Raw genomic sequence first — 20,997 nt, 5'->3', positions numbered from 1 at the left:
ATTATGTTGTATTATGCCTCAATATTCTTTAATATTTCATCCTGTTGGACAAAACAGCAATGGGACTACAATGTCTGTTGACCAAATTGGGAGAATATGCCAGGTTAAATGGGTTACTTATAAACCCCTTAAAATCTAAGATCATGGTGTTTAAGCACCCCGCGGAAAAGGATCTGTTACTCAAACTGGGTTTTGGAGGGTCAAACCATTCCAAGGGTAGAAGAACTAACATACTTGGGTTATAAGGTCTATACCTCCCCAGCCTTTCATGAAGTAGAATCAGATTTACTTGGGAAAATCTCGCAGGCCATACCACAGATGAAGAAATTGAACACCAAATATTGTACATTTTCCATCCTTCCATTAGTAAAGTTTTACATGGCAAAAGTGGTTCTAGTGCTTTTATATTGCCTGGGGGCAAAGCCAGAACTATGGCAAATAAATTGCAGTAGACTTGAAGGCTGTTTATGGAAGGAAGCACTTGGCCTACTGGTGAGTACCCCATAGGGGAGCCTGAGATTTGAGCTAGGCCTAAAGTCGCTGTATGGTGACATAAAAGTACATCATGCATATGCAAGATCTAAGATTCTGATTGATCTGGAAAAGAGAGTGGAGAAGATCTTAGTCAAAGTTGACTCAAACATAGAGTTATTAACTACAAACCCCCAGAAAGTAAAAAGAGATGTGGAACTTTTGGATTGAATTGAGACAATTTCAAAAGTAAGGCAATCAGTTTCATTAAACCCTTCTTATCGGTTGAAAAAAAAACAACGTTGCCTCCCGCGATATTTGGTAAAATTCCCAGATCATCAGGTAAGAAACAACTTCCTGAGGATAAGGTTGAATTTAATATATACAGGGGAAGTGTTGGCCAAGCAAAACCAAGGAGACAAAGCCAGCAATTTGTGTGAAATATGCGATACTCCCTCCAACCAGACTCCAAGACATCTCCTGACGGAGTGTGAGGGCACTTGGAATGTGCGTCTAGCACACTTTAGGAGATTGTTGAACCGGGAGGAGGGAATTACCGCAGATTATTTTTGGGATAGAGTGATTTCAGGTTATGAAGCAGTCTTAACATCCACAGTTGTGCTAGTTCTGAAAAGATGCAACTTCATCATTTAAAAAAAATGTAGACTGTGAGAATGAGATGCCAATTCTAGAAAGTCACGCCCTGTTTCTTGCTCCAGGTGTTGTATCAGGTAGTAGTTTTGGTGATTTTTATGGCACCAACTTGCAGGTAAAACTATGCTCCTCGCCTTTACGAAATGTTGTATCTATGCTAAGAGATACGGGAAGTGGGGAAAGTAAATTTTAGATTAGGACTAGATTTGTTATTATTGGTTGGAGCAACTGAATTTATGAAGTGTTTTTTTCTTAAAATGGTTTTTAAAAATGTTCTTATTGTATCGAATTTGTAAAGGTTTTGTTCTTTAAATCATATACAAATAAAAAAAGTAAAATACATTTAAAAAAATACTTCAAATGCCAGGTCCCATTGCTGTCTGTTATGCCCCTGGTCTAAAAGGGGTTGATGGGCACCTGTTGTTGGACTTGTGCATAACCTGCAGTTCAAATGTAGGCAGGGTCCCGCTCAACCTTTCAGTCGGTGCACTATTATTGACAGCTGATATTTTAGGCACCAAACATGGGCACTTCGATTGTCCTCTGGGCTTTGGTCAATGTTGAATTGAGCGCACTGTTATTACAATGGCCCAAGCTGCTTCCCACAGAATAAACTAGCAAAATGGATTGCTGCCAGCCTTCCCGTGAGTCCGTCCCCTGCTGTGCAGCCTGGTTCAGCACCCATGGCTGAAAGATCATGAATTCACTTATAATAAAAACTTGTTTTTGTTTCTGCCCTCCCTGCCAATCTAACACTTTTGTGATGTTCTAAATGGCAGACCTAAATTATTAGGAAGTAAGATAGTTCAGTCAAGCCATTGCCCGCTTCAATCCTGACCTAGAGATAATGGCTCAAATCCCAATAAAACCATTTAAGCGTTTCATCCTTACGAGGTACTTTGAAAAGGTAGCAAAAATAAAGCCTATTTTGAAAGCCCATGGAGACCCACGGAATTCGACATGGAGCCCTATTTTAAAAATCTGTACTATTCAAATGAATGCACCTCGCTTCATGCACAGGTCACTGAGGATGAAAGGTAGACCTATTACAAAGCATTTAAACATTTCAATTTGCAGGTTCCACATACATCTCTACATTATCTTACTCAGCTAGTTTTCTGTCGCTTTCCTGAAAAGTACCCGCAGTAAACATTAACAATTCATTTTGTTCACTTTAAATTGAACACTGCTCAGTGTTCTAGCCTTGCTTTTCCCCTTTGCGGTGATGCACAGTCTGAAGATCACAACATCGGCTTAAGAGCCGGATGTCCTCACACCTGCTCCCAGCTCCTCGATTTGCTGCACTGTGTGATCGTGTTCAAATGTCAATAACTCTGGTGTATGTTTGTGAACCCATAAAAACCTATTTTCCCTCAAACCGGTGACCTTCACTATGACCTAAGGATAGTGCATAATGCAGGGTTAGAAGACACATTTCCGAGCGCAAATCCATTCATGTGTGAACCTGACCATGTCACTTTACTAAAATTATGTATTTTCCATGCCAGGATAATGTAAACACTGCCAAGTTCTATCACATATGTATCTTACTGCAAACGTTGGCCTACTTTCAGTCGCATTGCCCCAATTCTGCCCCACGTTGCTTTGACTGCCCCATAATGCTCTCATAATGATCCCACTGTCCCACTTCTTCCACGTCACTCTCCCTGCACCAGTGTTGGCCTATTTGGTTCTCACTGCCCCAGCATACCCTCACTGTTGTAGTTCTGCCCCATTTTGCACTTAGTGTACTAAATCACTCCCATGTCGCTGCAATTGCCCCAGACTGGCCCATTATCCCTTCATTGACGCCTACCCAATTCACTCACACACACACAACCATCCATTCTCATCATGCACACATTTTTCTAGCAGAACTTGTTCTCGTCTGGCTGTTTTTGATAAAGGTGGCACCTTAACACATAAGCTGAAACTATTGTATTGGGGTACAGCTAGTGGGGATGGCATATGAAGAGGTACACACTGATTGTAGGTTTTGGTTGGTTATTTACCCTCCCACTTTCCTGCTCTTGGCCATTCTACTCCTTAATGCCATTCTCTCCACCCAAAACACACCCTCCCGGGATCTCTCTGAGGGAGCTTTATCAAGCCTTATATTTGCACGCAAAGTGCCTGTCCTTGTTTTTTTGCTTAAAAGCAGTCTTCTAGAATGAACGGTTTAATTGCAGTTATAAATACTCTACTGGTGTAATAAAAATGCCTTGACCAGGTGTGCCTTCAGCCACTGGATTTATAAGCAGTATGCTGTCCTTCATTGAAGTCCTGTTAAAAACAATCAATGGTGAGCCAACAGCTTAGGCTTGTGTAAAGGTAAAAGAGGCAGTGTGTACCCTCATGGCAGTGCTCGCAAATGCTTTTCCCATGTTTCCAGAAAAGCCAAATGCTTGTTTAATTGAAGGCTGTGCATGGCACACTGAAAGATCCTTATTTTCGACACATGCATGAGACTAGCAGAGATGTGTATAACCTAGCTGCAATCATGCTCACCCTAACAAGTTACATTGCAGATTTCCAATAAAAGACAACCTTTTGAGCAAATTGTTTTTACAAGCTGGCTCCAGTCCTCGCACTCATAGAAGGCAAAAGCACTATTAGAATGTTCACTCACGTGCTAAATCAGGTGACCACATTCTACGGTTTGGGTGTGTTTGACCGAATTCTTTGGGTTCGCAGCAAACTGACTTAAAATTATTTTCTCGTGGGCCAATTTAAACGCACATTAATCTTTTTTGTGTTGTCCTCCGCCTCCAATTATAACGAAGCGGGGAACAACCCTGCTTCCCCAAAATTTCAAAATGTCAAACATGGGATGCGGGGGGCACCCCCACAATCCCCACTCTCCATGGTTGGTATTTTGCAATGTATGCGACCAAATCGCCCCGAAGGCCAAATCACCCATGCAAAATTCGATCAAAAATCGGTCATTAGGTCATTTGTTTTGGGTCAAATAGGCTAATACCGTCTCTGAGAGGTGCAGGTTTGGCTGTTGCTTCATGTTGAGGCATGGAGGGAGAGGAAGGGAAAGTTTGGATGGGCTGCAGTAGCTGTTGATGCGGGAGAGGACTCAGATTCCCACAGGGAAGGCTGCTGGAGCATGTGAATAGAGACTAGAGCAATGTGCTGATAGTCAACAGTAGCAGAGGCAGCTTTTGGTGCCAGGCGGTGGCTAATAGGGCACCAGCAGGCGGCTAGTAGCCTTTGCATTGTAATCATATATTTTTGCACTAGGGCAGTTGCAATTGTACATGGCCTCATAATGAGTTTGGCGATTACTGTCAAAATCAGTTACCGTCAATGCCACTTGGTTCCATGGACTTACCACAGGATTTCAAGTGGTGGCAGGGCGGTGTAAGTCCCCATTTATAGTCATTAGGACTTCATGGGTATGTTGGTGGAATTAACAAGAGTAATAATTCAGCCAATTTTTGGAGGTAAATTGAAGGATTCAAATTCAGCATTTCACTGGAGGCGACTCCTCTGCCTAACCTCTCGATTCAGAATTTGGCAGTGCATTAAAAGTGGTCTTAATAACGTTATGGTTGAAAAAGAGAAGGTAACAGAATTATCGCCACTTTTTTACTGCACCACCAGGGTCGGACTGGGCCATAACATTATATCGAGCACCAATGAAAAAGTGGCCCACGTTTGTAAATGGCAATGCATTCCTTTTCTGACACTGTTTGACTAGTACCAAAGGGGGAGTTTTTTGATAAAATGTGATACAAATTGTGCATTTTAAAGAATATGTATTCAGCAACACTGGTCACAAATGGAGCCGCATGGTGAAGTAAGTCATCAAACTGACCCACTTTGACCAAAAAAAAACAGACCCACACCAGTATTTTGCGTTTTTGGTTCGGCCATGGGCCTATTGTCCTATAGGTCAGTACGAGCCTGTGTACTGCCAAACTCATAATGAGGCCAATATTGCCAGCTGGAACAATCTATGCATTTTACGTGTTTGTTTGGAACGCAATGAATGGTTTAGTGGGGTTCATTTGATTGACATAAAAGATCTGAGGAAGGCAACACGCGCAGCTCTCACAGCAGAGGACAGGCGGACATGTTCGCTTTTCGGATTCCTGCTCTCGTCGTTTGTGAAAGGAAATGGAATCCCGGCTAACTACCGCAATTTGTGTCACATTAAACAAGACAAATTTGAATAAGTATGTTATTGGTTCCTTAAAAACGACTGCTGTCTTATTTCCAGAGCTCGTCTCGTGACATACTTGAGCGGGCAGGCCTATTGATTCCCCTCCCCGCATTTCTCTGATGACAATGAAGTGTAAATGGAAAATATCGGCCTCGGCAATCACTTAGACCATGTGAAATTTTTTATGGACCGGAGGCCATTAGAGTCGCGATCTGATCTCCCCAGATGACCAAGCGAAAAACATTTCTACATTTCTCCAGATCCTTCGGGTGACAGCGAAGGAGAGGACCATTCGTTCTAATATGCCCGGCGCTGTCTCTGGTTGCGAATCACCTCCCTGCCTTCCTGTGTCACTGGCTGAGACAAGATGAAGCAGCCGGCCTCGTGTAAATGGCTTTGTCTACCCATCACTCTTTAGCTCTGCGTGGCAGCTGTACTATTGACATTAGCTTGTGCACTGGGTGAAATTGAAGCGCGTTAAACGTGACCTTGGCTTAGTTGTTCAAGTAGAAATGTACTCTGCCGGGAGCTGGGAAAAAATAAGAACACTTTCTCCAAGTTCATTTTTTTCCTTTAATGAGTTTAACAACACTCTCAGGACTTGAAACATTTTATGAAAAAGACACGCATTTCCTTTTCTATTGCTGAGTGAGTAATCGCTAGGTTGTAAGGTTAGCTTGCCCTTTTGCTGTCAAATCCCATTTCAATAGTTAAAATGACAAATGCTGTGCGAAATATAAACATAACCTGCACTTCTAACATATGGAATGTTAAAAAAGAGATCAGTACATTGTCATTCGGAATAGCTTGACACGGCTGGCTTAACATTGATTGACAAGACAACGAAGAAAGGATGGAAGCGGAGAGTAACCATTCAATACGTGCACCAACACGTGCCTAATGCGCACTTAGGCACACATGGTTTCTATTTCATTCAGAGGTACTGACAGTTTAGCCAAGAACATGAATCGTAGGATAACCTCTTACGATGGTTTTGATTCTTAAAAATGAAAATGTATACCTATTTTTGCAATCGAAATTTTTTGTGATCATGCTTTGCTGGTTTACAGTGCGAAGAGGATAGGTAGAAACTCCAACTAATCCTAGTAGATTACACGGGCGTAATTCTAGCGGGTGCGGGCTTTAGTGGCACACCAATTTATCCCCCTTAGTTATTTGAAGCAAGGTCGGTGGGTCTGCACAGCGCTACTGGGCACTGCCCATGCTCGCACAGTTACGCGGTCCTGCACCGGCATGTCGGGTCCCGTGCCCCAGCCATCACCCTGGCTAGTCTGACTAAACTCAGAAGCCAGGGTTCTGGACTGGGTGGTCGCTGGGTTGGCGCCTGCCTGTCCATCATGGAGTGTATCGCTCTCTGGCTGGGCAGAGAATGTGTGAGAGAAACTATGAAGCGCTCCTGCTTCCTGGTTCTGTCTGCATGGAGAGCGGGTCCGCGCTGGGATTTGGGAGAACAGGTCAAGAGGAAACATTGACAGGCCGATTAGTGTGCGCTGAAATTTTCGTCGCAACCGTGTGAAAGCGTGCGAATCGCAGTGCCAGTGCGAAAATCGCAGCAAAACCTGCGCACAGCGATTCATGGAAGTCCGTGCGCGTGTAAATTCCAGGATGTGTGCCAAAATTCTGTGTGGCGCACGCGGGCGCACACATCTCCAAAAAGCGTGCGCTAAGCGCACAGCGAAAGCGCACATAGCGCAGCGCACACAACAAAAATAGGCGGAACAGGGGGCGTAACACGCGGAATGGGGAATAACGTGTGAAAAAGAAGGCGTAACGGGGAAGTACTGCTGGGAAGTACACGGAATGCCCACACACACGCGAACCACATGTATTCATGGAATCGAATAGGGCAAACCCGCGCACGGGCAAAGTAACGCACAGGCCTATACATGTCCACCACACAAAGGCAGGCGGTAGCGTCCCTGCGCATTACAAAAGTGTGCACAAATAAAAAGCACATATATATTGAGTGGGGTATGTGTATTCCTGGGGTTCGCGGGATGTTTTATACGTGAAAGGGCCCTGTGCGAGTGGGGTACATGTATTCCTGGGGTTCGTGGGAAGTTTTACATGCGAAAGGGCCCTGTGCGAGTGGGGTAAGTGTATTCCTGGGGTTCGCGGGAAGTTTTACAGGCGAAAGGGCAACGCCCGTGCGCGATACGTCACAGACGCACTTACGCGCTAAGGGCCTTTGGTCCAATGAAATTGCGTACGTGTGCTGACGCGCTTACGCGCTAAGGGCCTTTCCTCGAATTACATGCTGACGTGCAATTTTTTCACGTGCCAAATCACTCCGTATCAAGTTGGCCACGCGTACACACACGGAAGACCACGCTCCTGCCCTGAAGGTCATTTTCCTGCCCCCCAGAGCCCTGAGTACGCTCCCACCTGCCATCTGCTGCTGCCTGACTGTCTGCTGCCCACGTGCCCTGCTATTTGGTGCCTGCAAATCAGTCATCTGCAGGGGTCCAGTCGCTGTGTCTACCCCTGCTGGAACAGAAGACTCCCGACTGGGATACCATCGCTCCACAGCCCAGCCCCAGGACCCAGTTGCCCAACCACTCCTGCCTCTGGGGTTGCCATGTCGGGCACATCTCCATCTGGCACCACTGGCAACCCCCAGCCAGAGAGGCAGAGGGCCACCAGCTTCACTGCCACCGAAGTTGGTGTTCTGGTGGAGCATGTCCTGGGGTATTATGATGCCCTCTTCGGAACATCACGCGCCAACAAGGAAGGACGGGAGAGGATCTGGGATGACCTAGTGGTTGCCATCAACGTGGAGGTGGTGGCAACCCGTGACATCAAGCATGTCAAGAAGCGCTGGGAGGACTTCAGGTCCAGGACCCTCCACAAGGCCCGGCGCCTCGCAGAGGGGGGCCAGGCACGCATGAGTAACATCCAGATTTCGGGTCCTGGAACGCGTAGGCCCAGCACTCCATGCCCAGATCCTTCGGAGGCAGACCCGTCTGGAGTTGAACGGTAAGTGGCCAAGCATTGCTGTGTGAGACAGGGCATGTTGCAGTGTGCTGGTAGTCTGATGCTTGCCTGTATGTGTGACATAGGCCATGTATGGATGTGGGTGTTTAGGGACATCATGGTCATGTATGTGAGACCAGTTATGTGTGAACCACATGGTTGGTGCATGTGTTTTAATGCAACATGGGGAGCTCTATGTGGAATGCACACCTGAAAGCATGGCTGTCTCTGTTCCTGGACATGGAGGGGGGGTGAGGAATTGGTGCTGATGTCATGTACATGTATGGTGCACATGTGTGTGTGTGTGCCTGAGAAGTGTGTGTGTGACTTTGAAATGCCATGGATGCATGCGACTTTGAAGGAAACATCTTGGTTTACAGGGGCCCTTCTACATGGATGTTGATGTTGATTGCAGGCGCTGGGACTGTTTCTGCATGTGTGTTGTGTGCATTCACCCATGTGTTGTGGAATGACAGGATGGAAGTGACATTTGACAGTGCCACTCATGTGTTATTACTTCCTGTCTAGGGTATTTTGTGCTGCACCCTGATGCGTGTGTTCTATGTCTCCCTCTACGCAGCGTCGAGTGAAGAAGAGGGCGGAGACAGCGCTGTGGAGCCAAGCGGTGGGGATGCCTCCACTGGGCGGCGACGCAAGGCCCAGCCACCCTCCAAGGAATTAGCATCATCTGGGAGCGAGGGGGCTGGTGCCGCGTCTGCCACAACAGCTGTGGGGGAAGGGCCGGGTGAGCCCCCACAGGGGCTTCCAATGGCAGAAGACGGTGTGGAGACATCCAGGTTGGTGGTCTCCACAGAGGAGGGGAAGCCCGCTACTGAGCTGCACATGGGGCCTGGTGGGGGTGGTACCACTGGTGCAAGTGGTGCAGTCCACGGCCAGGGTCAGGAGGCAGCACAGGTCAACACGGAGGGGCCTGTGCATGTCGCTGTCCCTAACCCTGTCACTGCACCACCATGCACCAGCAGGGAGGCCCCGTCCCAGGCCCGTCCGCAGGTAGGGGAGAGTGCCATGTCATCTGCCTCACCACTACCTGCGGACGAGGGGTCCCACGAACGTATGGGCTCCATCCTGGTTGGTGTCGCGTTGCGCATGCGTGTCATTCGTGATGACGTGCGTTCTTCCTGGGCGGACAAAGCACGCCATCACAGAGAGCAGCGTCATGACGTGGCACTGCTGGGAGGGGCCCTGGTTGGTGGGTTCCTACATGTGTTGTGCACTCTGGCAGACCTCTCCTCCTCTGTGGAGACTATGCACCAGTCGTTCTCCACATCGTCTTCCGGCCCAGATTCCACCAGGGCCCCCTGTGGACCTGGCCCGACCAACACAGCCAGCTTGGTGGAGCTCACATCCCTGCCACAGTCGGGAGTCGGCGGCCCAGCAGGGGTGGACACCACAACTGGAGACCAGCTGATGGAGGATGTGCAGGCACCATCAGACACGGCACATGGACAGCAGCAGCAGGAGCAGGCTCTAGGTGGGAGCAATGATGGCTCGGGGCCATCAACATCGGAGGGGCAGGCATCGGCCAGAGGACAGGAGGACCCAGGAATGGGAGTGTCTTCCGTGTGGCACCGGTTGGGCCAGCAGATAGGTGCGGAGGGGCGGCGGGCGGAAGAGGCGCGGCTCACCATGGTCAGGGCGGAGTTCTCCATGTGTCGGGCTTTGAGGCGGGCAGAGTGCCTCGAGGCAACTCGCAGGGAGTTGGAACAGGCCATGAGTGCCTCCCTGCAAGACCTCAGGGCCAGGACAGAGGCCCACCTCCGGCAAATAGACATGGAGTTCGATGATGCCCTGGCCCGGGACACCACAGAGTGAGCCGCTGGACTTGCCCGCCGCCATTGTATATAGTTAGATAGTGTTAGGTTTCCTTTTGTTTTCTCTGTATTTTGGTTGCGCTTGGACAATGCACCACGTTTTTGTATTTAGGTTTTTATAAAGTAGTAATTTTGATAGGTTTCATTTCATCAGTTGGGCTCATGGACCCTAGATTGTTCATCTGTACATAGTTCACCATTGGATTATTCTCTTTTTTTTATTTTCACCATGGAGCAATGGTTTTCACTTTCTTTTTTCCCTTGGATTTGCTTTGTTGGACTGTGACTTTGGACACCATTTCTTTTGGATTTCTTTGGATTATGATTTCTTGTTTTTTATTCTTTTACGGACATGCAGCTTTTTTTTTATTATTCCCATTGTTGTGTGTTGGATTTTAATTACATTCATGTTGTGCTTAATACATTTTTTTCTTCATACTTCGATGTTTGGTATTATCTCATTGGTTTCATGCATGTCATGATATGGGTTTTCACATTCACTTGCACTCATTGTGTGTGTGTGATGGACATGTGTTCATTTACATACTTGCCATTGGGGTTGTATCATGTAATTGCCTTTTCTATGTAGGTGGATGCAATACTTGGTTGGGTCTTTGGGCTGGGGAGGCTGGCCATAAGGGCCATGATTGAGGATCGTCATGACCTGGGGGCAGGGGGACATGAGTGGGACATGAGTGGGGGCCTGCTGGCAGGTGCCCTGCACTGCTGGGGGGTGGGGGTGCAGGGGGACATGAGTGGGGGCCTGCTGGCAGGTGCCCTGCACTGCTGGGGGGTGGGGGTGCAGGGGGACATTAGTGGGGGCCTGCTGGCAGGTGCCCTGCACTGCTGGGGGGTAGGGGTGCAGGGGGACATGAGTAGGGGCCTGCTGGCAGGTGCCCTGCACTGATGGGGGGTGGGGGTGCAGGGGGACATGAGTTGGTGATCAGTAGTGCAAGCTGACATGTGGCTTGGCTGGGGGGCATGCCCATGGTGGATGGACTGCCTGCGGGACATGACCAGGGGTGCAGGGTAGTCCCCTGTGGTGTGGGCTGCCTGCAGGGGCCGTGGAGGGTGTAGAGGGAACACCTGAGAGGACCCACACTGCCAATTCACATGTAGGACTCCCCGCGCACCCCCGAAATACACGTACCCTGCTGAAATCGCATGTGAAACTTCCCGCGAACCCCAGTAATACACGTACCCCACTCGCACAGGGCCTATTGCGTGTGAAACTTCCCGCAAACCCCAATAATACACATACCCCGCTTGCCGTGCTGGTACAGGGTTAGCGCATCCCTTTGCGCTGTATTGGGGATTTTGATGGCTTTTCCCTGCGCGAGGGGCGTTCTTGGGGGCATAAATGGCGCTGCTGCAGGGTCCATGAATACGCTGTGCGCGGAAATGGATTTAAGCGTAAGCAGCTGGCGCAGAGATTCGCACGCGCACACTGTGCGCCAGCCGCGTGTGCCACTTGTGCGCTAAATTCTATGAATTACCCCATGAGTCACTGGTACCAGCACAGGAAATACAGAGACAGGTAAGATTTTTTTTTATTTTTTTTATATTTGTAAATAATGTGTGTGTTTGTGTGTGTGTTTGTAATATGTTTATGTGTCGATGCCCTATGGTTAAGGTGACCCAGAGACAAATAGGAACCCCTCAAAATTCTATTGTTAATAACTTTTGATTTGTAAATGTTTTGGCTTACATTTCAAAAGTGATTTAAGACCTGTGGGCCCCACAAACTGCAAAGTTTCTTAAAGATGGGTTAAAAAAGAAAAAGTTATTAAGAATAAAAATATTTTTTTTAAAAAAAGTTCAGCCTACTTCGCATTCATTTTCCCATAGACAAATAAGGTCAATTTGTGCCAAAGCGCATAGCCCAAACCATTGGATGGACTTGGACCAGGTCTGAAACAACTTGGGCAAGAAGCGTTGACTCGCGATCCATGCATGGTTTGGGGTTATTCCATGCAGCAGTTATTTAAATATTTGATGGGGTTAGACGAGGATATGGGAAAATGAAATGCAGGAAAACATATATTTTCAGGTCATAAAACATGAAAATGCCATCATGCTAGAGGTAGGGGGCAGATTAGAGGGTACCAAGTAACATTTTGGAGTTGGAGGGGATCTGGGGACTGAGTTTGTAACACAGAGCTTTCTGTAGCCTCGGCTATAGCCACCAATAGCCGACATCTGAAAGCAAACTGCGTCACAGAAACAGCATGTGTTGTGGGGGGACGGGAGAGGGCAGTGGAGGTGAGGAGACCAAATGGGAAATGTGGGGGGAGCTGGCACAGAGGTGGGGTGACCACAAAAGTGATGGGCGGAAGGTTTCGAATGAATCTAAACCACTGGCAATTGCTCTGGGCCAACCTTCCACACCACCGTTTTTTAGCCCGTCTGCGCCATTGCAAAAGGGGACCAGCCATGTGCAAATCAGTCAGCAGCTGCCGCCACCGAAGGTAGTAGCCCAGCCGAACTGCTAGGCCAGGTCCCCTCTGCACAGAAAACCAAGCAACCCCAGACATGTTTCGGCCTTGTTGGACCTCCTCAGTGAGGTGCAGCCTCGTTCCCTGTGGCGCAGTGAGCAAGGGACCCACGTCTGGGCATACCCTCTCTCACAAGGAGAAACAAAGTGACCACAAAAGTGGTGGGCGGAAGGTTTCGAATGAATCTAAACCACTGGCAATTGCTCTGGGCCAACCTTCCACACCACTGTTTTTTAGCCCGTCTGCGCCATTGCAAAAGGGGACCAGCCATGTGCAAATCAGTCAGCAGCTCCCGCCACCGAAGGTAGGAGCCCAGCCGAACTGCTAGGCCAAGTCCCCTCTGCACAGAAAACCAAGCAACCCCAGACATGTTTTGGCCTTGTTGGACCTCCTCAGTGAGGTGCAGCCTGGTTCCCTGTGGCGCAGCGAGCAAGGGACCCACGTCTGGGCAAACCCTCTCTCACAAGGAGAAACAAAGTGACCACAAAAGTGATGGGCGGAAGGTTTTGAATGAATCTAAACCACTGGCAATTGCTCTGGGCCAACCTTCCACACCACGGTTTTTTAGCCCATCTGCGCCATTGCAAAAGGGGACCAGCCATGTGCAAATCAGTCAGCAGCTGCCGCAACCGAAGGTAGCAGCCCAGCCCGAACTGCTAGGCCAGGTCCCCTCTGCACAGAAAACTAAGTAACCCCAGACATGTTTCGGCCTTGTTGGACCTCCTCAGTGAGGTGCAGCCTGGTTCCCTGTGGCGCAGCGAGCAAGGGACCCACGTCTGGGCATACCCTCTCTCACAAGGAGAAACAAAGTAAATTTGGGTCTCACCCTAAGTTACTAGGGGAATCCAGACGTGGACCCCTTGCTCACTACTCTTAGAGAGGCACAGCTCCTCCCTACTGATGAGGTCCAACCAGACCGAAACACATGTCTGGGGATGCTTTTGGTACTCTTGTTCAGAGGAGAATTGCCTAGAATTTCAGTGCTGGACTGCCCCAAGGCAGGACAAAGACTGATATGTTTGGGATATTTCTTCTCTGTGAAAGATAGTGAGCTAAAGACTCTGGGCCAGTCTCTCGTAACCAGGACTAATGTTTGGTGAGGGACTCCCAGGACCCCCCTTGTTAATTTGCATATTTAAGTAACTTTGGGTCTCAACCTAAGTTACTAGGGGAATCCAGACGTGGACCCCTTGTTCACTACTCTTAGAGAGGCACAGCTCCTCCCTACTGATGAGGTCCAACCAGACCGTAACACGTGTCTGGGGATGCTGTTGGTACTCTTGTTCAGAGGAGAATTGCCTAGCATTTCGGTGCTGGACTGCCCCAGGGCAGGACAGAGACTGATATGTTTGGGATATTTCTTCTCTGTGAAAGATAGTGAGCTAAAGACTCTGGGTCAGTCTCTCGTAACCAGGACTAATGTCTGGCAGAGGGACTCCCAGGACCCCCCTTGTTAATTGGCACAGAGGTGGGGGGCACTTGGTGAGGTGCTGGGGGCAGGAAAGCATTTTATTCCAGCCGTTTAGCCAAGGACTACAGATAACAGCAGGTACGAGTATTTCTGTTCTGCGGCTATATATTTTGGCATGTCAGTGTTTAATTTCTTTTTGAAAGTTATTTGTATAGGTATAGTGACGTTGTGGGTGACAAATCACTGGCCATGGCATACGGCCATGGTCAGTGATCTGCTAGGTATTTGGGACTCTTTTTTATTTTGGCTCTGTGTTTTCAGGCTTTTGCATATGTGAGACTTTGGAGAAAAAGAGAAGAAATTAATTTAACAAAATGAATATAAAAAGGATGAATCATATTCGGATATGTTTTGTTGAGTAGCAGTAGTAGCAATTAGTTTGTAGGTGAAAGGCGGATAGTGGGTCAGGCCATTGGCTTATGATACTTAAATAGGTGGAAACAGGTGAAGTGGCTAATTTTGCATGTCTTTTGATGAGGATGGCCAAAGAGAACTAATTAAGTGGGTGTTGGGAAAAGCAAGGGTGTGACAAGACCCATTTATGTGATCAGTAGTATACTTAATGGTGTGTGCCTGGAGCTGTCCTACAGTTGTTAAGTAGATGCTTTTAAGGTGTGAAAACTGGAACTAGGTGGAGGAGCTAAGTGGCGGTGAGTTATGTTGGAGCTACGTTGTCTTATCACGCTACTTATGAATTTAGGAAACACCAGAGATGAATGAATAAGATATGATATGATAAGATATGATATGATATGATATGGCATTTATAACGTGCCTATACACAAGTGTTTCAAGGCGCGACGAGGCAAGGGAGGGGAACAGAGGGAGGACGGACAACGATCCTACTAGGCCAGGTGTCATTCAGATTGTGCAAGTGCGTGGGAAGGGGGCAGGGACAGTGCAGTACCTGGGAGTAGATAATAACAATAAGTAAAGTAACGGCCAGCATGTGGCAAGTGCATGGGTAAGTGCGGACATCAGGTGTCAAGGACTAGTAGGGTGACTGTAGGGATATAGAAACAGTCCCCAAGTGCGGGAGTTGCCAGGTGGGCAGTGCAGGTGTGTGACGATGGCGGGGGAGTAACCTGGGCCCAAGATCAGAGGGTGTTCAGGTAGCCAGAGAAGTTGAAGTTACAGCCAGGAGGACAGCCGAGGAGAGGAGGAGAGAAAGCAGAAGCAAAGAGAAAGGTTTTGAGGTGCTTCTGGAACCGTAGATGGTTCTCCTCAAATTTAAGGAAAGCAGGGAGGCTGTTCCAGAGGAAGGCACCAGCTGAAGAAAGAGATCTGCCACCAACTCGTTGCTTGGAGAAGCGACTGACCCTGAGGGAGTTGGAGGCGGATAAGAGTAGCACTCGAGAGGGAAGATATTTAGGAAGATAGAGTTGAAAGAATTGAGACCCCAGGCTCCAGAAGGCCTTGCGGATGATGCAGAGGGTTTTAAACGTAATCCTCACAGCCACTGGGAGCCAGTGCAGATATTTCAGTCCTGGAGAGATAGAATCCCTGGGCTTGAGGCCAAGGACAAGTCTCGCAGTCCTGTTCTGGATAAGTTGCAGAGGGTGGAGGGTAGAAGCAGGCAGATTTAGAAAGAGGTTGTTGCAATAGTCCTGCCTAGAGAGAACCAGAGCTCTGGAGATAGTGAGCATCTGGGGGAAGGAGAGGAAAGGAGGAATACCTCTGAGGAGGTGCAGCTATTATTTTGCAACACCTTCATGAATGTGAATAAAGAAACTTTAGTCATTTTTATCATGTTGCTTCCAGTGAACAGTTCTTCTATTTAGAGGTTGTTTGGGAATTGTACTCTGAAGTTATGTGTAGAGAACATGAGATATTAATTAGGAAATGAATAGTGATATGGGATTACTGTATTATTGATTAGGTTTGGAAGGTAGCTTTATGGGGCATTCCAGGGCACTTGGCCATTCAAGCTCTAGTGATAGTGGGGATGGGTAGTGGAGGGAGGATATACATGCTGATATGTTTTGTTGAGTTTCAGTAGTAATGATTACTTTGAAGGACCCTTTTCGAAACACGGCAGCCAATTTGGAGCAGGTTTTTCATGGTCGCTGTCATTCGAAAAGGGACCTAGTCTCTTTTTGATTCAAATGGCGATATGTATTGATTATGTTTCAAAGATACAGTGTAGATGGTAGGACAATTAACATGTTAATAGTGAATTGTAAATGTGGTCAAGTTTCTATTAGTATGACAACTTTTCAAATGTGTGCAATTATTTTTCATGAAGGGACATCCATTGAATGTGGTCATTTCACGACATGGGTGTGATATGATATGATATGGCATTTATAAAACACCTGCACACAAGTGTTTCTAGGCATGACAAGACAAGGAGGGGGAAACAGAGGGAGGACAAAACAAAAATGTTACTAGACCTTGTGTCATTCAGATCACGCAAGAGCAGGGAAGTGGAGGGCGAGAAGTGACAAGAAGGGGGGCAGAAGCACAGGTAATCACAAAGTGCAGTCAGTGGGTGGCTCAGTGAAGGTAAATCAGAAAATGCAGCCAACGGGTGGCTTATAAATGCAGAGGGAAGGGACCGTAGGGTTACAGATACAGACCACAAGTGCTGGGGGAGCCAAGAGGCAGTGCAATGTGCAACTGGACATGTAGGGGAGAGGAAGAGAGAAAACGGAAGTGAAGAGGAAGGTCTTGAGGTGCTTCCAGAACCAGAGGTAGTTCTGCTCAAGTTAGAGAGAGGCAAGGAGGCTGTTCCCGAGGGAGGCCCCACCCGAAGATAGAGATCTGCCCCAATTCTCTTCTTGGAAAAGTGACTGACCCTCAGAGAGTTGGAGGTGGATGAGCGGAGAGCTAGAGAAGGGATATGTTTAGGAAGAGAGGGTTGTAGGTGGTGCAGTCCCAGGCCCCTAGAACGCCTTGTGGGTGATGCAGAGGGTCTTGAACTTGATCCTTTCTGCACTGGGAGCCAATTAAGAGATTTTAGAGCTGGAGAGATACAATTCCTGGGCTTGAGGCCAAGGACAAGTCTAGCAGTCCTGTTCTGGATAAGTTGTAGAGGATGGAGAGTACAGGCAGGAAGATTTAGAAAGAGGCTGTTGCAATAGTCCAGCATAGAGAGGACCACAGCTCTGGAGACAGTGAGCTTCTGGTGGAAAGTGAGGAAAGGGAGAATACTGCTGAGTAGGTTCAGCTGATAGATTGACTTCTTAGAGACGTCAGCGATGTGAGGAGAGAAGGAGAGGGTGGACTTGAAGATGACCCCAAGGTTCTTAGCCTCACAGGTAGGAGCAGGAAGAGGGCCCAGAGTGGGCAGCCAGAGAGAGAGAGGAAAGGAGGGATATGGTGTTCCGATGAGGAGGATCTCTGTCTTCCTGGCATTAAGGCAGAGTGGGTGCCTGCAGAAGTAGATTGGCTTGTTTGTAATGACTCTATAGTCACACATCAAGCTAGATTGCCAAAGGGTTTAAAGAATGCTCACTTAATGTTGTTAGAACCAACGTTTTTAGATATATGGGTAATATGCTTTGTGTGTATAAACATGCAAAACAAAGTTTGAAATGGAAGAATAGGGTAAGTAGTGTTTTATATTAAGTTGCAGATGGATTATTATTAGGATGTACTTCAGAAATAGTACGAAATACATGTAGAGGTAATATTCTGAAGAGTATGTAAACTAGAAGATAAAACAACATTAAGCCATCTTCTATGTCTGTTTTGTTGTGTAAAACACTGTATATTTTAATATGTACAATTGTTCCCTATAAGTACTACATTTCATAAATGGTTCCATGTACATTATTTTGAGTTTGAGGGAGACTAGAAAGGCATGACTGCTTGCATATGAAACAAGTAAACAGTAGGTTGTAGATATAAAAAACATAAAGTACAATGTTTGAAAAATAAATAACATGTAACTACTGATAAGAGATTTACGGAACTATTTAGGTATACTCTGTTTACTTATTAAGTATATAGGTGGTGAAAATAGGTGGTGAAAATATGTATTCTAAAGGAAATAAAAAACACAAATTAAAATACCTTACTGAATGGATTAGTTTGTTAAATTTATTTTAAAAAGTCTGTATGCAGCGTGAAGTTTTCAGAAAGGTTGTACAATTTATCCAGTTATTAAACTTTGTATGTTTTTCAATTTTGTATGGTAGGTTTGAGAAAATTGTCTTTGACTTCTTAGGAGTGTAGGTGGCCAAAAAAGGATACACACCAAACTATGAAAGAAGTTATCAAATGACAATATAAATATCTTTTTTATAATTTTGAATGCATATTTATATAGTAAAAAAAATGTATTCCACACTGCATACAACTATCAATGCCAATAAAAGTTTAAATAACAATTCTTAGTTTTTAAGAAATTTAAATATGATCTGTACATGATATGTCATTATCTATTTCTCAAGTGTGTAGGTGGGCAAAGAAAGGACACACACAGGTTTTATAAGAAGTATGGAGATGACATTTGTTAGGTTATTAGTGTAGATTTTGCTAAGTGTTACTATGTTTACACACAAACGATTTATTGTATACCTATTATGTTAAATATAGGTATGACTATACTTTAAAAAGATTAATACTCAAAATAATGTTACACTGTTGGCATGTCTTCATTTATTTATTTGTAAAAGTGGAAGACATAGTTAGGTTGTATGTCTTGGTTTCCTGGTTAAGGATGCATACATTCATCTGTGAATTTGTCATCATTCAATATTAAATAGTGTGTGTACAGTATTTTAACATATCTTCATTGTAGTGAAATGGATTTATTGGTGTACAAACTGTTGATATTGTGGGCAAACCTTTTTAGAATTTACTGATGCAAAACCCAGTTTGTAGTTACCTAAATGGTTAATATAGTTGAAGTGATAATACTGCATTTCTTTACTATACTGCACTGGAGCAGCTTTTAGTTTTTGAAAGTGTTACTTTCTGAAGGTCTTGTTAAAATGTTTATTTTATACAATTATATACATTGTATTTTACATGTTATTATATACACATACTTGATACTTGTAGAAAGTGAGACAGTATATCATTTGCATATGTATATATCATTATTGTTAAATAGTTAAAATAACTGAAGAGAGGTTTTATTTTCTCTCCAACAAGAAGTTTCTTTCCTCTAAAGTATGATTAATGAATACAACCTGGTAATGGGTGTGTACTGGGAATATAATCAGTAATCATTTGGTGCCATTATGAAAAAAAAATGATTTTATTTTGTTATTAACTGAATTTCATTTTGTTTCAGAGTTAGTCATATGGAGGAAAGAAGAGAACATGAATAAAAGTATTTGGTAAGGTAGTTGATCAATATGGTATATATCAATCTATAATGCAGATATGTACAGAGAGTTGTATATTTATTTCATATTATTTTTTGTAGCCGCTGCTACACCATCAGCCAATGAATGGCCTAATTTTGCTTATACGGCTAAAGCGAGCAACGACTGGTGTGCTTTCATTCGTGGCCAAACTGCTTCACCTGTTAGCTGTGTAACAGTGGCCACGAACAAACAATTGGGAGATTTTGATGACTGCAACTTCATAACATAAATTACAAAAAATATTGTAATATATTTTTGCAGTTTCTTTTGAATTTTATCTATATTTATAAATTAAATGGTGGCCCTAAAAAGGGGCAGCTTTGGGGAATGGAAAGCGGGGAGTGGAATAAGGGAGGAAAACATATAAGGAAGAAACATAGAAAAAAAGAAATTCAAATAAAAAGCAACACATATTGTTTTTGGATTTAAATATTTTTTTTATAAAAAAGGGGGACAAATGAATTGCCACTCAAAAAAAAAGTATGACAGGCAATCTGATGTTCAGAGATGTTCTTGTGGCATTGCTCATTTGTGGCAACTCCCTCGACTACACATTTGAGGCATTTTTTACACATGACATTGCTGTTGAAGTTGAGGCTTCATTTCCAGTTGGTGATGTTTTTGCACTTGTGGATGAAGGTACTGCAGATTGTGCTTGTGACTGTCGACGCAAGGAATGGGACCTATTCATTTTTCTTTTATGATAATCATGTGCTTTTCAATACTCATCATCAACATCATCCCAGTGGGCTCGCACTAGATGATTTATCATAATAGATGTTCTCAGGCTTTGAGAAGTAACACTGGAAGGCCCAAAGCATAGTTTTGTTGCAGATTGGGCAAAGTACCTCCTCTGCCTCTTTTTCGGGAACAGTGTTTTTTGACTTGAAAGAAGCACCAACTGTCTGCCGTTGTTTTCATTCCAGTTGCCCTCTTCCTCAGTGGCGATGGTTTCAGGATCCAAACGATAACGTACTCATCACTGGTTCTACTCTTGTGGTTTGACAGGATGGAATGTCAAACCAGGGAGAAATACGTCAAATAATAAAAATGACAACACAAAAAAGACAATGGGCCTCATTACAAGTTAGCCGGTCCGGATTTAACGGTGCCGGTAAAAGTGTACCGGCACCATTTTCCGGACCAGCTACCTCCGAGTTATGTGGCCATGTGGTGTTACACCCGCCAGGTCTGACCTGGTGGGTGTAATGCCACCGGCCACACATGGACGTGGAAACACCAGCACCATTACAGCATGGTGCCGGTGTTTCCACTGCCCCCATTCCCGTGGAGTCCTATAGTAACGGAATGCCGGCTCCAGAATTACCAGAACACCAGGACTGTCATGCCCCGGTGATTCCGGCAAGTCCGGAGGCAGTAAACCCAGAGTTTTACCGACACGGCTACCGCCGGACTCGTAATGAGGCCCAATGCCTCTAAAAATGAAAACATAAAACAAAAAATAGACAACTGAAGAAATCACTAGACAAAGGAACATAGGATTAGGGGAAAACTGGGTAAAAAGGATAAAGAATTTAAGGGATAAAGTGCCAAAAGTGCTTGCAGTTACTTCCACTAGCACGTA

At 45.7% G+C, this 20,997-nt stretch overlaps 1 long non-coding RNA gene across 1 annotated transcript in view; it reads left to right on the top strand.

Moving 5' to 3' along the window:
• Positions 1 to 20,997, top strand: part of LOC138528638 (uncharacterized) — a 342,934-nt gene that overhangs the window by 34,068 nt on the left and 287,869 nt on the right. Inside the window, exon 2 of the long non-coding RNA XR_011284192.1 lies at positions 19,337 to 19,382. This is a non-coding gene — a long non-coding RNA (uncharacterized lncRNA). The remainder of the gene's footprint in view (positions 1 to 19,336; positions 19,383 to 20,997) is intronic.

The sequence above is a fragment of the Ambystoma mexicanum genome, chromosome 7q, assembly GCF_040938575.1.
Source record: "Ambystoma mexicanum isolate Mex_15411 chromosome 7q, UKY_AmexF1_1, whole genome shotgun sequence".
Classification (NCBI taxonomy): domain Eukaryota; kingdom Metazoa; phylum Chordata; class Amphibia; order Caudata; family Ambystomatidae; genus Ambystoma; species Ambystoma mexicanum.
Note: the sequence above shows the minus strand (reverse complement) of the source record. Positions and strands in the feature narration are given on the sequence as shown.